The 18505-nt window shown below is 43.1% G+C and overlaps 1 protein-coding gene across 3 annotated transcripts in view; it reads right to left on the bottom strand.

The window, feature by feature from the left end:
• Window positions 1-15341, bottom strand: part of TSPAN9 (tetraspanin 9) — a 262785-nt gene extending 247444 nt beyond the window's left edge. For 2 of the 3 annotated variants that reach the window (XM_084623655.1, XM_084623656.1), the window contains exon 1: window positions 15211-15341. The gene's annotated coding sequence lies outside the window, so the exon portion shown is untranslated. The remainder of the gene's footprint in view (window positions 1-15210) is intronic. The other variant, XM_084623657.1, reaches the window with a different exon arrangement.
• Between the last annotated feature and the right edge of the window lie 3164 nt (window positions 15342-18505).

Below are 18505 nucleotides of genomic sequence, written 5' to 3'. Positions count from 1 at the left end.
GTCATGTCACACATCTGACCCCTCTGCACAAGTAGCGTAAAGTGCCACCCAGCATACTGAAGTAGGGTTAGATATTTACTGCTGCATTCTAGGTGAGGGGTTTTCATCCTGCCCTTTCCATATTGTTAAATGGGAAGGCGGCCCTGAGGAGGGATGATGTGGTATGGAAAAGACTGAGACGCACTGTTCTAAGACAACGAGTTTATGTCCAGCATGCCGTCAAAAATCCCATTCTAACCATGATTTCCTACCCACATAATCTCTTCACACCCTCCTTCACCTGAACTGCTGTCCTGTGTCTTCCCCACCGCAGAGTTTCTTAAGGAAAGGGATTTTGTAAAATGGGAACACCACCCTGGTGAGAAACTCAGCCTCTCTGTCATTGTCAACTGCTGGCTAGGGGGCAAGGTGCTGGGATTTCTATCAGAGTGCTGTTCCTTTACCCTGCCCGCGTGAGGGCTCCATCTTTCCCATGAGCCACTGGGGCTGGTGAGTAGGTGTCTTATACATTTGAAGTTCCACATTCTACACTGCTCTAGCGGCTGGAAGAGAAAAGGAACTCAGACTCTTTTCCACCCCATCCCCCAGAACTTCCTAGCTGTTGAAAAGAAGACGCTGGGGGGGGGGCAAAGAGGGTGTCTATTAATCCATCCCTCCTCCAGCTTGTTTTTTTCGGTTCTCTTTGCTCCATACGAGTAACTCCAGTGCCTACTTCTACTGCTACTTAGAGCTTTTCCAAGCAATAGCAGCACCACTACTATGAAACTGACATGATTCTTGACAGTTCCACTGCTTGACTTCAAAAGAGCTAACTTTAAAAAATTAAGGGAATTAGTTAGGGAAGTGTACTGGACTGAAGAACTCAAGGATCTGAATGTGGAGGAAACTTGGAATTACTTTAAGTCAAAGTTGCAGAAATTATCTGAAGACTGCATCCCAAGCAAGAGTGGGGAAAATTCGTAGGGAAGGGTTGCAGACCAACCTGGATGAACAAGCATCTCAAACATGTGATTAAGAGAAAGCAGAAAGCCTATAAGGATTAAAAGATGGGATGGATCTGCAAGAAAAGCATCCTCTTAGAGGTCAGAAAGTGTAGAGATAAAGTGACAACTGTCAAAAGTCAGAATTGGACTTTTACTATTCGTTTCAATTCCCTTTACAAAGATTCTTTCACCATGTAAATAAAAAGAAGACAAGGAAAGAAAGGGGACCACTAAACATGGAGGATGGGGTGAAGATTAAAGATCATCTAGGCATGGCCCAACACCTACACAAATACTTTGCCTCAGTTTTTAATGAGGCTAATGAAGAGCTTAGGTGTAGTGGCAGTGTGGCTAATGGGAATGAGGATACAGAGGTAAAAATTACCACATCTGAGGTGGAAGTCAAACTCAAACAGCTTGGTGAGACTAAATCAGCAGGCCCAGATAATCTCCATCCTAGAATATTAATGAAACTGGCATAGGAAATTGCAAGCCCAATAGCAAGAATTTTTAATGAATCTATAAACTTGGGGGTTGTACCCTATGACTGGAGAATTGCTAATATAAGTCCTTTATTTTTAAGAAAGGGGAAAAAAAGTGATCTGGGAAACTAAAAGCCTGTTAGTTTGACCTCAGTTGTATGCAAGGGCTTGGGACAAATTTTGAAGGAGAAAGTAGTTATTGGCATAGCGGTGAACAGTAATTGGGATAAAACAGAACATGGTTTTACAAAAGGTGCCAGAGCAACCTGATCTCCTTCTTTGAGAAGATAACTGATCATTTAGACAATGGATTTCAGTAAGGCATTTGATACAGTTCCACATGAGAAATTATTAGTTAAATTGGAGAAAATGGATATTCATATGAGAACTGAAAGGTGGATAAGGAACTGATTAAAGGGGAGACTACAATGGGTCATACTGAAAGGTGAACTGTCAGGCTGGAGGGAGGTTACTAGTAGAGTTTGTCAGGGACCAGTCTTGGGACCAATCTCATTTAACATTTTTATTACTGACTTTGGTGCAAAAAGTGGGTGTGCGCTAATAAAATTTGTAGATGACACAAAGTTGGGAGATACTCCCAATACAGAGGAGGACTGGAATATCATACTAAAAGATCTGGATGATCTTGTAAACTGGCGTAATAGAAATTAGATGAAATTTAATAGTGCAAAGTCATGCATTTCGGGATTAACAAGAAGAATTTTTGCTCTAAGCTGGATACTTACCAGTTGGAAGCGACAGCAGGAAAAAGACTGCGGTGTATTAGTTGATCACAAAATGACTATGAGAAGTCAAAGTGATGTGGCTGTGAAAAAGACTAATGCAGTCCTAGGATGCAACAGGAAAGGTATTTCCAGTAGAGACAGGGAAGTGCCATTATACAAGGGTACTGGTGAGACCTCATCTGGAATAATGTGTGTAATTCTGGTCTTCCATGTTTGAGAAAGACAAGTTCAAACTGGAACAAGTGCAGAGAAGGACTACTAGGATGATCTAAGAAATGGAAAACCTACCTTATGAGAGGAGACTCAAAGAGTTTAACTTGTTTAGCATAACCAAAAGAAGTCTGAAGGGAGATATGATTGTTCTTTATAAATTCATCAGAGGGATAAATACCAGGGAGAGAGAGAGAGAAATTATTTAAATTAAGGACAGTATTGACACAAGAACAAATGGAATACACTGGCCATCAACAAGTTTAGGCTCAAAATTAAAGGTTTCTAACCATCAGAAGAGTGAAGTTCTGGAACAGCCTTCCAAGAGGAGCAGTGGGGACAAAAATCCAAACTGGCTTTAAGACCTGATAAGTTTGATAAGTTTACGGAGGGGATGATATGACAGGACTGCCTATGATGGCATGTGGCCCATCGGCGACTGCCAGCAGCAAAAATCCCCAACAGCTGGAGACAGGACACTAGAGGAGAAGGGCTCTGAGTTACTACAGAGAATTCTTTCCCAGATGTCTGGCTGGTGGGTCATGTCCACATGCTCAGGATCTAACTGATCACCATATTTGAGGTCGGGAAGGAATTTTCATCCGGGTCAGATTGGCAGAGACCCTGGGGGATTTTCGTCTTCCTCTGCAGCACAGTCACTTGCAGGTTTAAATGAGCGTGGATTTTATGTAACTTGAAAGTCTTTAAACCAGTGGTTCTCAACCTGTGACCCTGTCAGGGTTCCCTCCCCACTCTGAACTCTAGGGAACAGATGTGGGGACCGGCATGAAAGACACCCTAAGCTTATTTCTACCAGCTTAGGTTAAAACTTCCCCAAGGCACAAATTCTTTGCCCTTGGAGGGTATGCTGCCACCACCAAGTGATTTAACAAAGAATCAGGGAAAGGACCATTTGGAGTTCCTATTCCCCCCAAATATCCCCCCAAGCCCTTACACCCCCTTTCCTGGGGAGGCTTGAGAATAATATCCTAACCAATTGGTTACAAAGCGATCACAGACCCAAACCCCTGGGTCTTAGGACAATAGAGAAATCAGTCAGGTTCTTAAAAGAAGGATTTTATTTTAAAAAAAGGTAAAAATCACCTCTGTAAAATCAGGATGGAAAATAACTTTACAGGGTAACAAAAGATTCAAAAACACAGCAGAACTTCCTCTAGGCTTAGTTTCAAAGTTACAAAAAACAGGAATAAACCTCCCTCCAGCAAAGGAAAAATTCACAAGCAAAACAATCTAACCTAACACGCCTTGCCTGGCTTTTACTTACTATTTTTGTAATATGAGAGACTTTTAGAATGGTTTATAGGAGAAGGAGTTTTCTGACCTGGTGCTTCTCTGCTTCCCAAGAGAACACACCAAACAAAACCTTCCCCCCACCCAAGATTTGAAAGTATATTCTTTCCCCATTGGTCCTTTTGGTCAGGTGCCAACCAGGTTATTTGAACTTCTTAACCCCTTACACGTAAGGAAGAATTCTAGACTACCCTTAGCTGTATGGTTATGACATGCACCCCAAATCTCAGATGGTGTCAACCAGGCTATTTGAGCTTCTTAACCCCTTACAGGTAAGGAGGAATTCAAGGCTACCCTTAGCTGTATGGTTATGACAGACCCAATCAGCACACAGCTGCGGCCCATGTGACATTCCTCAGGGCCATACAAGTACTATGTATATTGTGTGGATGTGGCCGACTTAACACATAGAGTCCTGCATATGAAGCCTTCAGTGGTAAATAGGTTGTGAACCACTGCTTTAAGCCATGATTTTAGGACTTCAGTGACTCAGCCAGAGGTTAGAGGTCTATTGCAGGAGTGAGTGGGCAAGGTTCTGTGGCCTGAAATGTGCAGAAGATCAGACTAGATGACCACGATGGTCCCTTCTGATCTTAAAGCCTGAGTCTATGTCCCTTCCGGTAACAGTCCCCCGGTTTTCTTAATTCCAGACCATGGCTGCTTGGCAAAGCTTGGGGAGGCACTGTAGGCATAGGAGCTGCATGCGGGCAGACTTATCAATAAGATACTGCCTCAGTTTAAACTATTCATATTTGGAAGGTTGTCTTTGCTATTGTGGAAGTATAACATTGTATAAGGGGACATGCTGGATACATTGTATATGAGAGGGCATGCCAAAACATGTTACAAAGTATCTGAGGGAGCACACGTAGGGACAGTTAGCTTTTGAATGGAGAAGCAATTAAGATAGAGCCAGCACGTCTAAGAAGCAGGCATCAGAATGGAAGGTGTGAAGGGCAATTAGTTAAGTTAACTGGAAGCTGTTAAAGGAGATTGTTAAGGGTGGCAGGTAATTGAAGATACGTGACTGGTCTCAGGAATTTCGAAGGGTGGTGACTAAAATCTTTTTCTTCTTTTGTCTGTAACTTCCCTGTAACTTGTTCTCCAAAAAACTGTATAAATTAAAAGACACAAGCCCCACTCAGGGGGCTTACTTCTAAATATATTAGCAGAGCAGCTTTGCTAATAAAACAGAGTGGTCTGATAAATTGTGAGTCTGAGTCAAACTTTGACACTATCCTACAGGCTAGAAACTTGGTTTTATTTTAAATGCAAGCTTATTCTGAATACTTTGCTGGTGAAGTTCCCCTCACTCATGAAGAGAAGTATCCCAGTTGCCTGACAGAATTTTTCCAAAGTGCTCTCAAATACAGTACATATAAATAATACCCTGCATGTTGTCCTTGACTCAATAAGGAAATGAACATGCTAGATATTATTAGCACACAGTTTCCAAGCCTTCATAACTTCAGTTACAGCATATCAAATCCCAGTTTCTTCAAACAGGGCAAAACAATTGTTCCTCGCTCACACGGAGTTACATTTTCAGTATGAAGAACGGAATGAAGCTGGCTTTGAGATAAGTGAATGCCAAGAAAAGCGTACAATTGTTTGACTCATTTTACATTTTAAACACAGCCATCCTTGCTCCAAATTAAAGTATGAAAAACTTCTGATGAAAAACCACTAACCCAGGAACTTATCCTTGCAACAAAGCCCGTTGCCAATTGTGCCCACATATCTATTCAGGGGACACCATCACAGGGCCTAATAACATCAGCCACACTATCAGAGGCTCGTTCACCTGCACATCCACCAATGTGATATATGCCATCATGTGCCAGCAATGCCCCTCTGCCATGTACATTGGTCAAACTGGACAGTCTCTACGTAAAAGAATAAATGGACACAAATCAGATGTCAAGAATTATAACATTCATAAACCAGTCGGAGAACACTTCAATCTCTCTGGTCACACAATCACAGACATGAAGGTCGCTATCTTAAAACAAAAAAACTTCAAATCCAGACTCCAGCGAGAAACTGCTGAATTGGAATTCATTTGCAAATTGGATACTATTAATTTAGGCTTAAATAGAGACTGGGAGTGGCTAAGTCATTATGCAAGGTAGCCTGTTTCCTCTTGTTTTTTCCTCCCCCCCCCCCAGATGTTCTGGTTTAACTTGGATTTAAACTTGAAGAGTGGTCAGTTTGGATGAGCTATTACCAGCAGGAGAGTGAGTTTGTGTGTGTATGGGGGTGGGGGGGATGTGAGAAAACCTGGATTTGTGCAGGAAATAGCCCAACTTGATTGTCATGCACATTGTGTAAAGAGTTGTCACTTTGGATGGGCTATCACCAGCAGGAGAGTGAATTTGTGTGGGGGGGTGGAGGGTGAGAAAACCTGGATTTGTGCTGGAAATGGCCCACCTGATGATCACTTTAGATAAGCTATTACCAGCAGGACAGTGGGGTGGGAGGAGGTATTGTTTCATATTCTCTGTGTATATATAAAGTCTGCTGCAGTTTCCACGATATGCATCTGATGAAGTGAGCTGTAGCTCACGAAAGCTTATGCTCTAATAAATTGGTTAGTCTCTAAGGTGCCACAAGTACTCCTTTTCTTTTCTGATGAAAATGGTGAGAGTTATAAACAAAACAGGAGTTTCAAAGGGCATTCTCCATTACGCTCTCCATTTTTAAAGGTTTAAAAAAAAGTCATCCCAAAAAAACCTCTCTGCCTGTGTTTAACACCAATTCAGGGTGATCTTGCAAACAATACTACAAATAGTGTTCATTGCCATGAATAGTCCCATGGAAGAGACAATGTTCAGTATTAAATTTCAAAGGACCAGGTGCTTGGGTTATTAGAAGTCAGAGAATTTTAAGGATGGTCTACACACACTTTGTATACCACTTTAAATATATTGGTTTAGATTAGAAACATATTGTTAAAAGTAGTACAACTCTCTAGGGTGGATGCAGTTATACCTGTATAAAGGTGCTTCTGCTGAATATAGCTCAACAGGGGAATAAACTAGATCAGCATAAGGACCTTTATAGTGATAAATCTGCACCCACACCAGGGTACTGCTGCTTTAACAATATCAGTATAAAACACACACACCCCCCAACGGACACAGTTAAATTGGTACAAAAAACTGTGTGGGCAGGCCTTAGAAATGTAATTTACTTTTCAATATTTAATGCTCTTAGATTCCTTTTTGCATTTTTCTCAGCACGGACAATGAAAGCGGACTCCCCAGCTATTAGTCACTTCCACCTTCAGAATTACCAGACATGAATCCAGTGCTGTAACGTTTGAGTTACAAATGCTTCAGTGATACCCTTTACATCCAAAGGAAAAACTCCTTTCAAAGGAATTTAAAATATATCAATCAAACATTCCTATTGTGCTTCTTAAAAACAACTTGACAGTCCTTTTAACTGACACTATTGCTGCAATTTTATCATACGATATATCATAAATGAACAGAAATACTAAGCTTAATGCCTTTTTTTCCCTTTTAAAGAATCATAGGCGTTAGAGATGAACAAGATGATTTAGTCTATTCCACCTCTTTGGGGCCAATGCAGGATAGTTCTAGTATATGTTTTAGTGTTTCTCTATCTAGCTTTCAGAGTCCTGAACAATGGGGCTCCTAACCTTCCCTTGGGAGACCGGATGACAGCCTACTACATCTCACTGTCAGGAAGTTTTTTCTGATGTTCAGGCTAAACTTTCCCTTTTCTTAATATCTTCTTCTTGATCTTAGTTATAAAACCTATGTATCTCGCTAAATATTTCCCCTGCCTCCTGTTTACACCCTTCACATACTTCATCCAACAAAGAGGGATCTTTCCATTGCTACTGTTGCAAAGACAGTTTCTTCAATTTAGATTCACATTTAGGGGACTTAAGGCAAAAGTATTACGCCTCAGCACAATGTAACTAAAAGTTTACATGTTGTCAAACAAATATTTCAGATATTGAACACAGCACCTTAGATGTAACAGAATTTTAAAAATCCAGTTCACTTGTCACCATCTATGCCCAATGTTTGCTTTCTGCATTTCTTTCAGTTTAGAGAAAAAGAGAGTGGAATCAGTTTCAGTTTGTTTATAGATAGGGGATTTCTGCCCAGGTTCAAGTGTCTGCCTATGTGCATCTTACTTCAGGGACCAGAGTCTCACTAAGACAGCAAGATCTATCCCTCAAGATTCTTTATTGATGGGCCCAAGTGTTTGGAACATCAGCAAAATTTGTTTAACATAGCCCCAAAACAAGTTGTGACACATGGCCAGAAAGGGTTAAGCATTCTGCAGGATAAGTGACCCAAATACAACCTTTAGGGACATACCGGTAGATAACGTTTGTGGTTTTGTGTGTTTACATATATATTGTTAGAGGTTAACAATGTAATGAAACAGTTCCTGTCTATGCTGTATTCTGCTAATTCAGAGATCAAAAGGAGATCTTAAAATTTAAATGAACTGTAAATATAGTTACAGGTTTCAGAGTAGCAGCCATGTTAATCTGTATCCGCAAAAAAAAAAAAAAAGGAGTACTTGTGGCACCTTAGAGACTAACACATTTATTTGAACATAAGCTTTCGTGAGCTACAGCTCACTTCATCGGATGCATTTCTAGAAAAAACCTTTTGTAGTGATAATCAAGGTGGGCCATTTCCAGCAGTTGACAAGATCATCTACTGTAGCTCATGAAAGCTTTTGCTCAAACAAATTTGTTAGTCTCTAAGGTGCCACAAGTACTCCTTTTCTTTTTGTAAATATAGTGCTATCACTGTATTGATCTCTCTTTGAAATGTATAGAAAATCACCCGTGAATGGTGGAAAACAGGCAATTGCCTTATGCTAATCTGTGTAGCTAATTACCGCTGATGTTTAGGAAATAGCTCTACTTCAAAGGACAATTGCCTGTTGTTCACCTAAGGACTCTGTGCTGTCAAGAAAAGACTTGGAACTGTACAAAAGTCTCTTGGGTGCTGATCTCAGATCAGCCTGATGCGTTATACAGGGGAAGCTTGAGTCGTAAGACTGAGATCTCCAGTCCCACCTGGGTCACCCTGGACATGAACATTGGACTATAACCTATGCACTAATTCTGAAAGAACTCTTTGCAACTACAAAGCTCACCATCTCTACTATAAAGAAAAGCTCACGAAAGGTTATGCTCAAATAAATTAGTTAGTCTCTAAGGTGCCACAAGTACGCCTTTTCTTTTTGTGAATACAGACTAACACGGCTGCTACTCTGAAACATCTCTACTATGAAACTGAGCTCAGAACTGTACTTATGTCTGTATGTATACTGATCTTTTAGCCAATACACTTTCTCTTGTCTTTTTTTAATAAATTTCAGTTTAGTTAATAAGAATTGGCTGTAAGCGTGTATTTAGGTAAAATCTTAGAATATTCATTAACTTGGGAGGTAATGTGTCTGATCTTTTAGGATTGGTAGAACTTTCTTATATGATGAATAAGATTTTCAGTAATCATCATATTTGACTTAGGTGTCTGGGTGGAAGCCCAAGGCTGGGTTACTATAAGGGAACTGTCTTTTGGCTTCTGGGCAACCAGTAAGGTAGAGTAGAAGCTGTTTTGCACTGGCTTGGTAAATCTAAGTATTGAAATATCCACCAGCTTTGGGGATTGTCTGTCCCATTCTTTGCAGTTTGCCCTAACTGAATAACCACAGTGTGACTCACCTGGAACCCTGATCACACAAGTATTCAATAAACTTAAGGTTGCTTTCAGACCAATTCCTACCAGATGCAGAGCCAAATCTTCCAAAGTAGCACCCAGACAGACACTCTTTGACAGGAGTAGTCAATAGGTGGACTGTGGACCAAATCTGGACCACCAGATGCTTTTGAACGGCCCCCAAAATCTTTGTATTTACTTATTTTTTTTGTTATTTTCTCTGAAGTCTGGACCTTAGCTATATCTTGACCAAGAAATTCGGACCTGGACAAAAAATAATTGATTACCCCTGTTCTATGACCGTCCCATAAACACCTGTACCAGGAGAAGGAGATGATGAGCTAAAATTAACCCTCTCCTCAACAGAGACCAGAGTCCCCTGCCTTATTGCACACACACTGCAGAAAATGAGTCTCGGAAGTATAGCAAGATGACCAAGTGCAGTTTTAAAGTTTCTCCTGGTACGATGGTCCTCCACTAAGGAACACTGAACTGACTGTAAAATAGCACAAAAAATTTATTCTGAGAGAACAGGAAAATCTAGTGGGACAGCCAGAGAGGGACTTGGACAGAAGGTTTCAGCACACAGTCTGCTGGGGAGTGCAAATGAGAGTGAGGAGTTGACTGCCTTTTCCTGCACCAAGAACACATACCTGTACTTTTTCTTTCCGTAGTGTTTGAAGAGAAACATTTCAAACAAAGGAACAAGTCTGTATTTCTTCCAACTGCCTATTGTAGCTCTTATGAAACAAAAGTTGGAACACTCCTTACAGAGGGTTCTAGGGAGAAAGCTAGGATGTGCTGAAGAAAGGATGGGACAATTTCCCCTTCTCTGATGGGGTCATCCTTCTGGATGCTGCTAAACCAGTCCTTCCTGAGATTACTTGTTCTGAAGGCTCGTAAAAATTGTTCTGATGAGGTAAACTTTCACCTTTGGAATGGACTAGGTTGCTCATAATGACACGTATTAAAGATACAGCATATATTCCCCCCAGCACCAAGGTCTTCACCTCTACCACCACCCACTTCAAGAACGAAACACCATATTGTACTGTCTATATGCTCTGTACTGAAGTGTTGAGGAACACAGTATAAACACCTCCAGAAAAGGCACTTAAGCTAAGTTTCCTTGCCCAGTGTTGCTGCTTCCTACATTGGATCTGGCTAAAACGTCAGTTTGTGCAAATGCAAAACCAAATGAATAGATTCCTTCATCTCTCACCTCTCTCAGCCAGCATCTGCACTCTGCTAACTCAGGTTTTATCACAGGTGAAGTGGAGGATTTTTGTGAAACCCTCTTATTAACAACATTAGCACCATATCAATAAACTGAAGTGCCAGCCCTTGTGTCTTAGTTATAACACTCAAAACCACTATCACTCACCTCGCACTTGGTTTTGGTTGATCTGACAAGTACCTCTGTTCTTTTCACAGAACAATAAATCTGAGGATATTCTTGCAATACAGAAAATTAATGGGAAACTTAACTTAAACTAGCCCAACTGTGAAACTACATAAATACGAGATTTTGTAAAACCCAAGTGAGACAGAAAGGTTTCTACAATTGTTTTTATACAAGCAATCCCTTGCAGTCCATTTTAAATGGAGGTTTTTACTGAATCACATATGAAATTGAATCATACAATCAGTGCAGCAGTTTCAGTGCTGTTTTCATAGATTCACAGTGTGGAAGTATAACATTGTATAAGTACAACGTTGTATAAGGGGACATGCTGGATACATTGTATATGAGAGGGCATGCCAAAACATGTTACAAAGTATCTGAGGGAGCACACGTAGGGACAGTTAGCTTTTGAATGGAGAAGCAATTAAGATAGAGCCAGCACGTCTAAGAAGCAGGCATCAGAATGGAAGGTGTGAAGGGCAATTAGTTAAGTTAACTGGAAGCTGTTAAAGGAGATTGTTAAGGGTGGCAGGTAATTGAAGATACGTGACTGGTCTCAGGAATTTCGAAGGGTGGTGACTAAAATCTTTTTCTTCTTTTGTCTGTAACTTCTCTGTAACTTGTTCTCCAAAAAACTGTATAAATTAAGAGACACAAGCCCCACTCGGGGGGCTCACTTCTAAATATATTAGCAGAGCAGCTTTGCTAATAAAACAGAGTGGTCTGATAAATTGAGAGTCTGAGTCAAACTTTGACAACAGATTCCGAGGCCAAAAGGGACCAATGCAATCATGTAGTCTGACCGCCCATGTAACACAGGCCATAGAACTTCCCCAGAATAATTCCTTATGAGCTGTGCTGTTCCCACACTTCCTTTTTTCAAATGTGCTGCCGATTTATTTTTTAAAATTGATAATGCATAACTGTATCACAGCTGTCATGGGGAGACCGAAGGATTTGGAAACTAGGCAGAGAGAACTTTACTTCTGGCACTCAGGGGGACAGTGTAGGAACTTGTGGGATAAACACACTCGCTAGGTATTTCTGCTACAATAATCAACAGTGAACTAAGTTAATATTGATATGTTGATGTTGACTGTAGGTTTCAGAGTTAACACCTCACTAAGATGAATGGGACATTTCACACTTCTGAGCTATTGTTTCAAGTTGTCTGAATCAGGCAAATGCTGTTGTGCTGCTTACATTCTGTTCATAGAATCATAGAACATCAGGGTTGGAAGGGACCTCAGGAGGTCATCTAGTCCAACTCCCTGCTCAAAGCAGGACCAATCCCCAATTAAATCATCCCAGCCAGGGCTTTGTCAAGCCTGACCTTAAAAACTTCTAAGGAAGGAGATTCCACCGCCTCCCTAGGTAACACATTCCAGTGTTTCACCACCCTCCTAGTGAAAAAGTTTTTCCTAATATCCAACCGAAACCTCCCCCACTGCAACTTGAGACCATTACTCCTTGTTCTGTCATCTGCTACCACTGAGAACAGTCTAGAGCCATCCTCTTTGGAACCCCCTTTCAGGTAGTTGAAAGCAGCTATCAAATCCCCCCTCATTCTTCTCTTCCGTAGACTAAACAATCCCAGTTCCCTCAGCCTCTCCTCATAACTCATGTGTTCCAGTCCCCTAATCATTTTTGTTGCCCTCTGCTGGACTCTTTCCAATTTTTCCACATCCTTCTTGTAGTGTGGGGCCCAAAACTGTACACAGTACTCCAGATGAGGCCTCACCAGTGTCGAATAGAGGGGAACGATCACGTCCCTCGATCTGCTGGCAATGCCCCTACTTATACATCCCAAAATGCCATTGGCCTTCTTGGCAACAACGGCACACTGTTGACTCATATCCAGCTTCTCATCCACTGTAACCCCTAGGTCCTTTTCTGCAGAACTGCTGCCGAGCCATTCGGTCCCTAGTCTGTAGCGGTGCATTGGATTCTTCCGTCCTAAGTGCAGGACTCTGCACTTGTCCTTGTTGAACCTCATCAGATTTCTTTTGGCCCGATCCTCTAATTTGTCTAGGGCCCTCTGTATCCTGTCCCTACCCTCCAGCGTACCTGCCTCTCCTCCCAGTTTAGTGTCATCTGCGAACTTGCTGAGGGTGCAATCCACACCATCCTCCAGATCATTTATGAAGATATTGAACAAAACCGGTCCCAGGACCGATCCTTGGGGCACTCCACTTGATACCGGCTGCCAACTAGACATGGAGCCATTGATTACTACCTGTTGAGCCCGACAATCTAGCCAGCTTTCTATCCATCTTTATAGTCCATTCATCCAGCCCATACTTCTTTAACTTGCTGGCAAAAATACTGTGGGATGTTTACAAGGTTGTCTTTGCAACCATAAGGGCTAGAAATAGTTTGTTTAAAAGGAAGCTTGGCTACTGGAGCATCAATCTGCAGCAAAAGGTGAATTTGCTGTGAATATCCTAGTCCCTCGCCACAAACTCTGCCTATACTGTTGCAACCTAAACACTCACTGCAGGACTAAGACTGCAAAAGTGAAAGCATCTATAAGAAGAAGCTAACATGGCAATTATTTTGCATTATCAAGCTAAGAAATATGCAAAAAGGAAACAAGAAGCATAAACCCATGACAAGTACATTACATTTTTAAAATTCTCTCTCTTTTAATAATCTGTGGGGCTATTAGCAGCACAGGTAATGAAATATCTGTTTAAAACATGATTTTTAAGTTGACATGCATCACTTTTAAAATAAATTAAAGTCTTGAGAGTTGTAAATTTGTCCTTGTGATCCATATCTAAAGAGCTTGTTTGTATCCTCCTCTTTGGCAGTAATTACCCAGTATAATTGCAGAGAAGGGCCTCAAAAGGTTCAATATAGCAACTAAACGTACAAAAACAACAACAGCTTGCATTTACATAAAACCTTCCATCAAAGAAGGGTTTACCAACAGTAATGGTAAAGGTAAGGATTAGGTGTAGGCAGAGGCAGAGAGAAGGGCCTGATTTTTTGTTGAAGTCAGTGGCAGCTGTGAGCACTCAGTATCTTTCCAAATCAAGCCATAAGTGATTGACCTACAGTCAAACACAGGAAGTCCAGGGAAAAGTTAGGGCAAGAATTCAGATGTTCTGACTCCCAGTCCTGAGCTTTAATCATAAGTTCACAGAAATACCTTCTTATGACAATACACAACAGCATTAATAAAGGTGCTAAGTAACCCAATTGCAATTTTAGCCGACAAATACACCTCCTCCCCCACCACGTGCTATCCTTATCCCACCATACCCCATTTTCTATACACAACTCCTCTTCTGTACTGTATCCCCAATACATCTGACTCCCTTAGGAGCTAACTGCCTTCCAACAGCTCCCATGCCTCAGCAGGAGCTGAGTTAAAAGCAAGTTTCCCCAAATTCAGCAAGAAATGTTTCTTAACATTGCCTCTGAGTGTGAGGGGAAAATGGGAGCAAACATTAAATAAACCGAGAAGAAAGCCAAGAACAGTTAGTATGATGGTCAGGCCAGCCCTCTTCTGCAGTGTTCTCTTTCCAGCTGCACATTATTTCCCACAGGAGCTACTGCATTATAGGGGAACGCCTGATTCTAACTCACTGTGTGCCATCTCCTGAATCTAACCTGTCCCTGCTTTCCCCATCCCCCCCAGCGCTCTGCTCCCAAGATCAGATCTGTGCTTGAGCATCACAGAAGTTCCTCATCTCTCCTTGTGCAGCAGTAATATCGGAGCATTGTGGGGGGAGGGAGCAGACCCCCTCCACAGAGGCCGAGTGCATACGTAGTAAGGGGTTTCCCTTCGAACAGGATTATTTTCAGGGGAAGGGGAATTTAAAATGGATAAAATTATCACCATGAGAGTTTATAGAACAGCCCAAGCACTTCAGCCCCTGGCCCACAGGGGCCCCAGTACACACAGCCATTGTTGGGCTGGTCTCTTCTCTTTTTGCCACCAACTTCTCCATCTCTGGGGGAATCAGACACACACCAGCATGGGAAAAATAAGAGGCTGTTCTGTCCACATGGTACAGAGGGGCAATCAGCCACTACCCACCTCGCCCCACAACGCAGCCCTTATCCCCCTGCACAACACTCCTAGGCTCTCCCTTATTGTACCCCGCGCTCTCCCAGCACCTTCCCTGCCATCCACGTCCCTTGTATCCCCCTTGCACCACCCTGTCCTCTGCCCCGCACCCCTTGCTTAACCCTGCCCCAACTTGCCCACTGAACCCCCCCTCCCCCTTGCCCCCCCCCCGCTCTGGGTCTCCCCCTTGCTTTCCCCTTCCCAACTTTTCAGGCCAGAAAGTGCAACTTTCCCAGCCGCTCCCGACCCTGCAGCGCCGGCGCCGGACTCACCGGGTCCCGGCGGGGAGCTGGGCCGGGTCCTGGGGGAGCTGGGATCGCACCGCGGGACGCGGCTCTGGGCTCCGGCTGCTGCCAGCGGAAGCAGGGGGAGGGGCCGGGGTTGCGGAGCGGGGAGGAGCTGGGGGGCGCTGCTGCTGCTGCTGCTCGGGAGCAGGCGCCGGCTGCGGCCCCGCGAAGAGGGACGCCGCGCTCTGGCCCCGGGGGGCGGGGAGAAGGGGGGCCAGCGGCGTGACCCCTGCCCCTCCCGGGGGCGGGCGGAGCGGGGGGGGTCTTTGCTCCCTGCAGGGAGCGGGGCGATCTCGGCGGGCCGGGCGTTCCCCGCGGCTGCGGACGGGCAGGCAGCTGCGAGCGCCGGCCCCGGGCATGGGTGTGCTTAACCCTGCGGGGCCGGGCTCGCTGCTGCCTGACGCCGGGGCCGGCCTGAGTCTGGAGCCGGGCAGCGGGCTCCGACCCATGTCGCCTGTCCCAGGCTCGGCGCCGCCCCCTTAGCCGCCAGAAAGGGACTGGAGCCTGCCAAGGCCCCTCAGCCGCTTCCTTCCCTTGCCTCTGCTGCAGGGCTTTGGGCTGGCCATCTTCCCCCCAGCGCTCACTCACTGGGGAAAGGTTTCCCGCCAGCTGGAGCCTCCTTCACACCCATAGCACAGGGGCAGCCCTCAGGCTGCTCTATTTCTTGCATCACAGAGACCTCCTGGGGTAATGCGCATGATTGGAATATCGGTATCGAAGGTTTCAGAGTAGCAGCCCTGTTAGTCTGTATTGGTTAGTCTCTAAGGTGCCACAAGTCTTCCTTTTCTTTTTGGTATAGAAGGGTACAGCTTGCTCAGGAAGACTGGCAGGACAAAAAGGGAGGAGGTGTCGCCTTATATATTAAAAATGTATACGTGGGGGCAGAGGTTGAGACAGAAATAGGAGAGACTTTTGAAAGTCTCTGGGTAAGGATAAAAGGCGTAAAAAACAAGGGTGCTGTAATATTACAGCCCTCCTAACCAGGAAGAAGAGGTGGATGAGGCTTTGTTTTAAATAACCTAAAAAAATCATCCAAAGCACGGACTTGGTGATGGGGGACTTCAACTACTCAGTCATCTGTTGGGAAAATAACACAGCAGGGCACAAATTATCCAAGTTCTTGGAATGCATTGGAGACCATTTTTTATTTCAGAAGGTGGAGAAACCTACTGTGGGAGAGATTTGATTTGACAAATAAGGAGGAACTGGTTGAGAATTTGAAGGCAGCTTGGGTGAAAGTGATGAAATGGTAGAGTTCATGATTCTAAGGAATCGTAGGCGGGAGAACAGCAAAATAAAGACAATGGATGTCAAGAAGGCAGACTTTAGCAAACTCAGGGAGCTGAGGTAAGATCCCATGGGAAGCAGTCTAAGGGGAAAAACAACTGAAGACAGTTGGCAGTTTTTCAAAGAGACATCATTAAGGGCACAAGACCAAACTAACCCACTGTGTAGGAAAGGCAGGAAGTATGGCAAAAGACCACCCTGGCTTAACCAGGAGATCTTCATTGATCTAAAAATAAAAGAAGAGTCCTACAAAAGTGGAAACTAGGTCAAATTACAAAGGATGAATATAAACAAATAACAAGTATGTAGGGACGAAATTAGAAAGGCCAAGGCACAAAAACGAGATCAAACTAGCTAGAGACATAAAGGGTAACAAGAAAACATTCTACAAATATGTTAGAAGCAAGAGGAAGACAAAGGACAGGGTAGGCCTGTTATTCAATGAGGGGGGAAAAACAATAACAGAAAATGTGGAAATGGCAGAGGCGCTTAATGACTTCTTTGTTTCAGTTTTCACCCAAAAGGTTGGTGGTGATTGGATGTCTAATGTATCATAGAATATCAGGGTTGGAAGGGACCCCAGAAGGTCATCTAGTCCAACCCCAATTTAGTGAATGTCAGTGAAAATAAGGTAGGATCAGAGGCTAAAATAGGGAAAGAACAAGTTAAAAATTACTTAGACAAGTTAGATGTCTTCAAGTCACCAGGGCCTGATAAAATACATCCTAGAATACTCAAGGAGCTGACTGCAGAGATACCTGAGCCATTAGCAATCATTTTTGAAAAGTCATGGAAGACAGGAGAGATTCCAGAAGACTGGGAAAGGGCAAATATAGTCCCAAGCTATAAAAAGGTAAATAAGGACAACCAGAGAAATTACAGACCAATCCAGCTTAACTTCTGTACTGGGAAAGATAATAGAGCAAATAATTAAGCAGTCAATTTGTAAACATCTAGAAGACACTAAGGTGTTAAGTAACAGTCAGCATGGATTTGTCAAGAACAAATTACGTCAAACCAACCTGATAGCTTTCTTTGACAGGGTAACACAAGCCCTGTGGATGGGGGGAAGTGGTAGACATGGTATATCTTGACTTTCATAAAGCTTTTGATATGGTCTCGCATGACCTTCTCATAAACAAAGTAGGGAAATACAACCTAGATGGAGCTACTATAAGGTGGGTGCAGAACTGGTTGGAAAACTATTCCCAGTGAATAGTTATCCATGCTTCTCAGTCACGCTGGAAGGGCATAACAAGTGGGGTCCCACAGGGATCAGTTCTGGGCTACTTCTGTTCAATATCTTTATCAGTTATTTAGATAATGGTATAGAGAGTGCACTTACAAAGTTTGTGGACAGCACCAAGCTGGGTGGGTTGCAAGTGCTTTGGAGGATAGGACTGAAATTCAAAATGGTCTGAAGTAAACAGGATGACATTCAGTAAGGACAAATGCAAAGTACTGAACTTAGGAAGGAACAATCACTTGCACACATGACTGCCTAAGAAGGAGTACTGCAGAAAGGGATCTGGGGGTCATAGTGGAACACAAGCTAAATCTCAGTCAACAGTGTAACACTGTTGCAAAAAAAGCAAACATCATTCTGGGATGTATTAGCAGGAGTGTTGTAAGCAAGACACGAGAAGTAATTCTTCCGCTCTGATTAGGCCTCAACTGGAGGATTGTGTCCAATTCTGGGCGCCACATTTCAGGAAACGTGGACAAATTGGAGAAGGTCCAGAGAAGAGCAACAAAAATTATGAAAGGTCTAGAAAACATGACCTATTAGAAAAGATTTTAAAAAGTGGGTTTGTTTAGTCTGGAAAAGAGAAGACTGAGAAGGGACATAACAGTTTTCAAGTACATAAAAGGTTTTTAGGAGGAGGAGGGAGAAAAATTGTCCTCTTTAACCTCTGAGGATAGGACAAGAAGCAAATGGCCTTAAATTGCAGCAAGGGCGGTTTAGAAAAAATTTAGAAAAAATTCCTAACTG

This window comes from Lepidochelys olivacea (genome assembly GCF_965140295.1).
Source record: "Lepidochelys olivacea isolate rLepOli2 genome assembly, chromosome: 1".
NCBI lineage: Eukaryota > Metazoa > Chordata > Testudines > Cheloniidae > Lepidochelys > Lepidochelys olivacea.
Note: the sequence above shows the minus strand (reverse complement) of the source record. Positions and strands in the feature narration are given on the sequence as shown.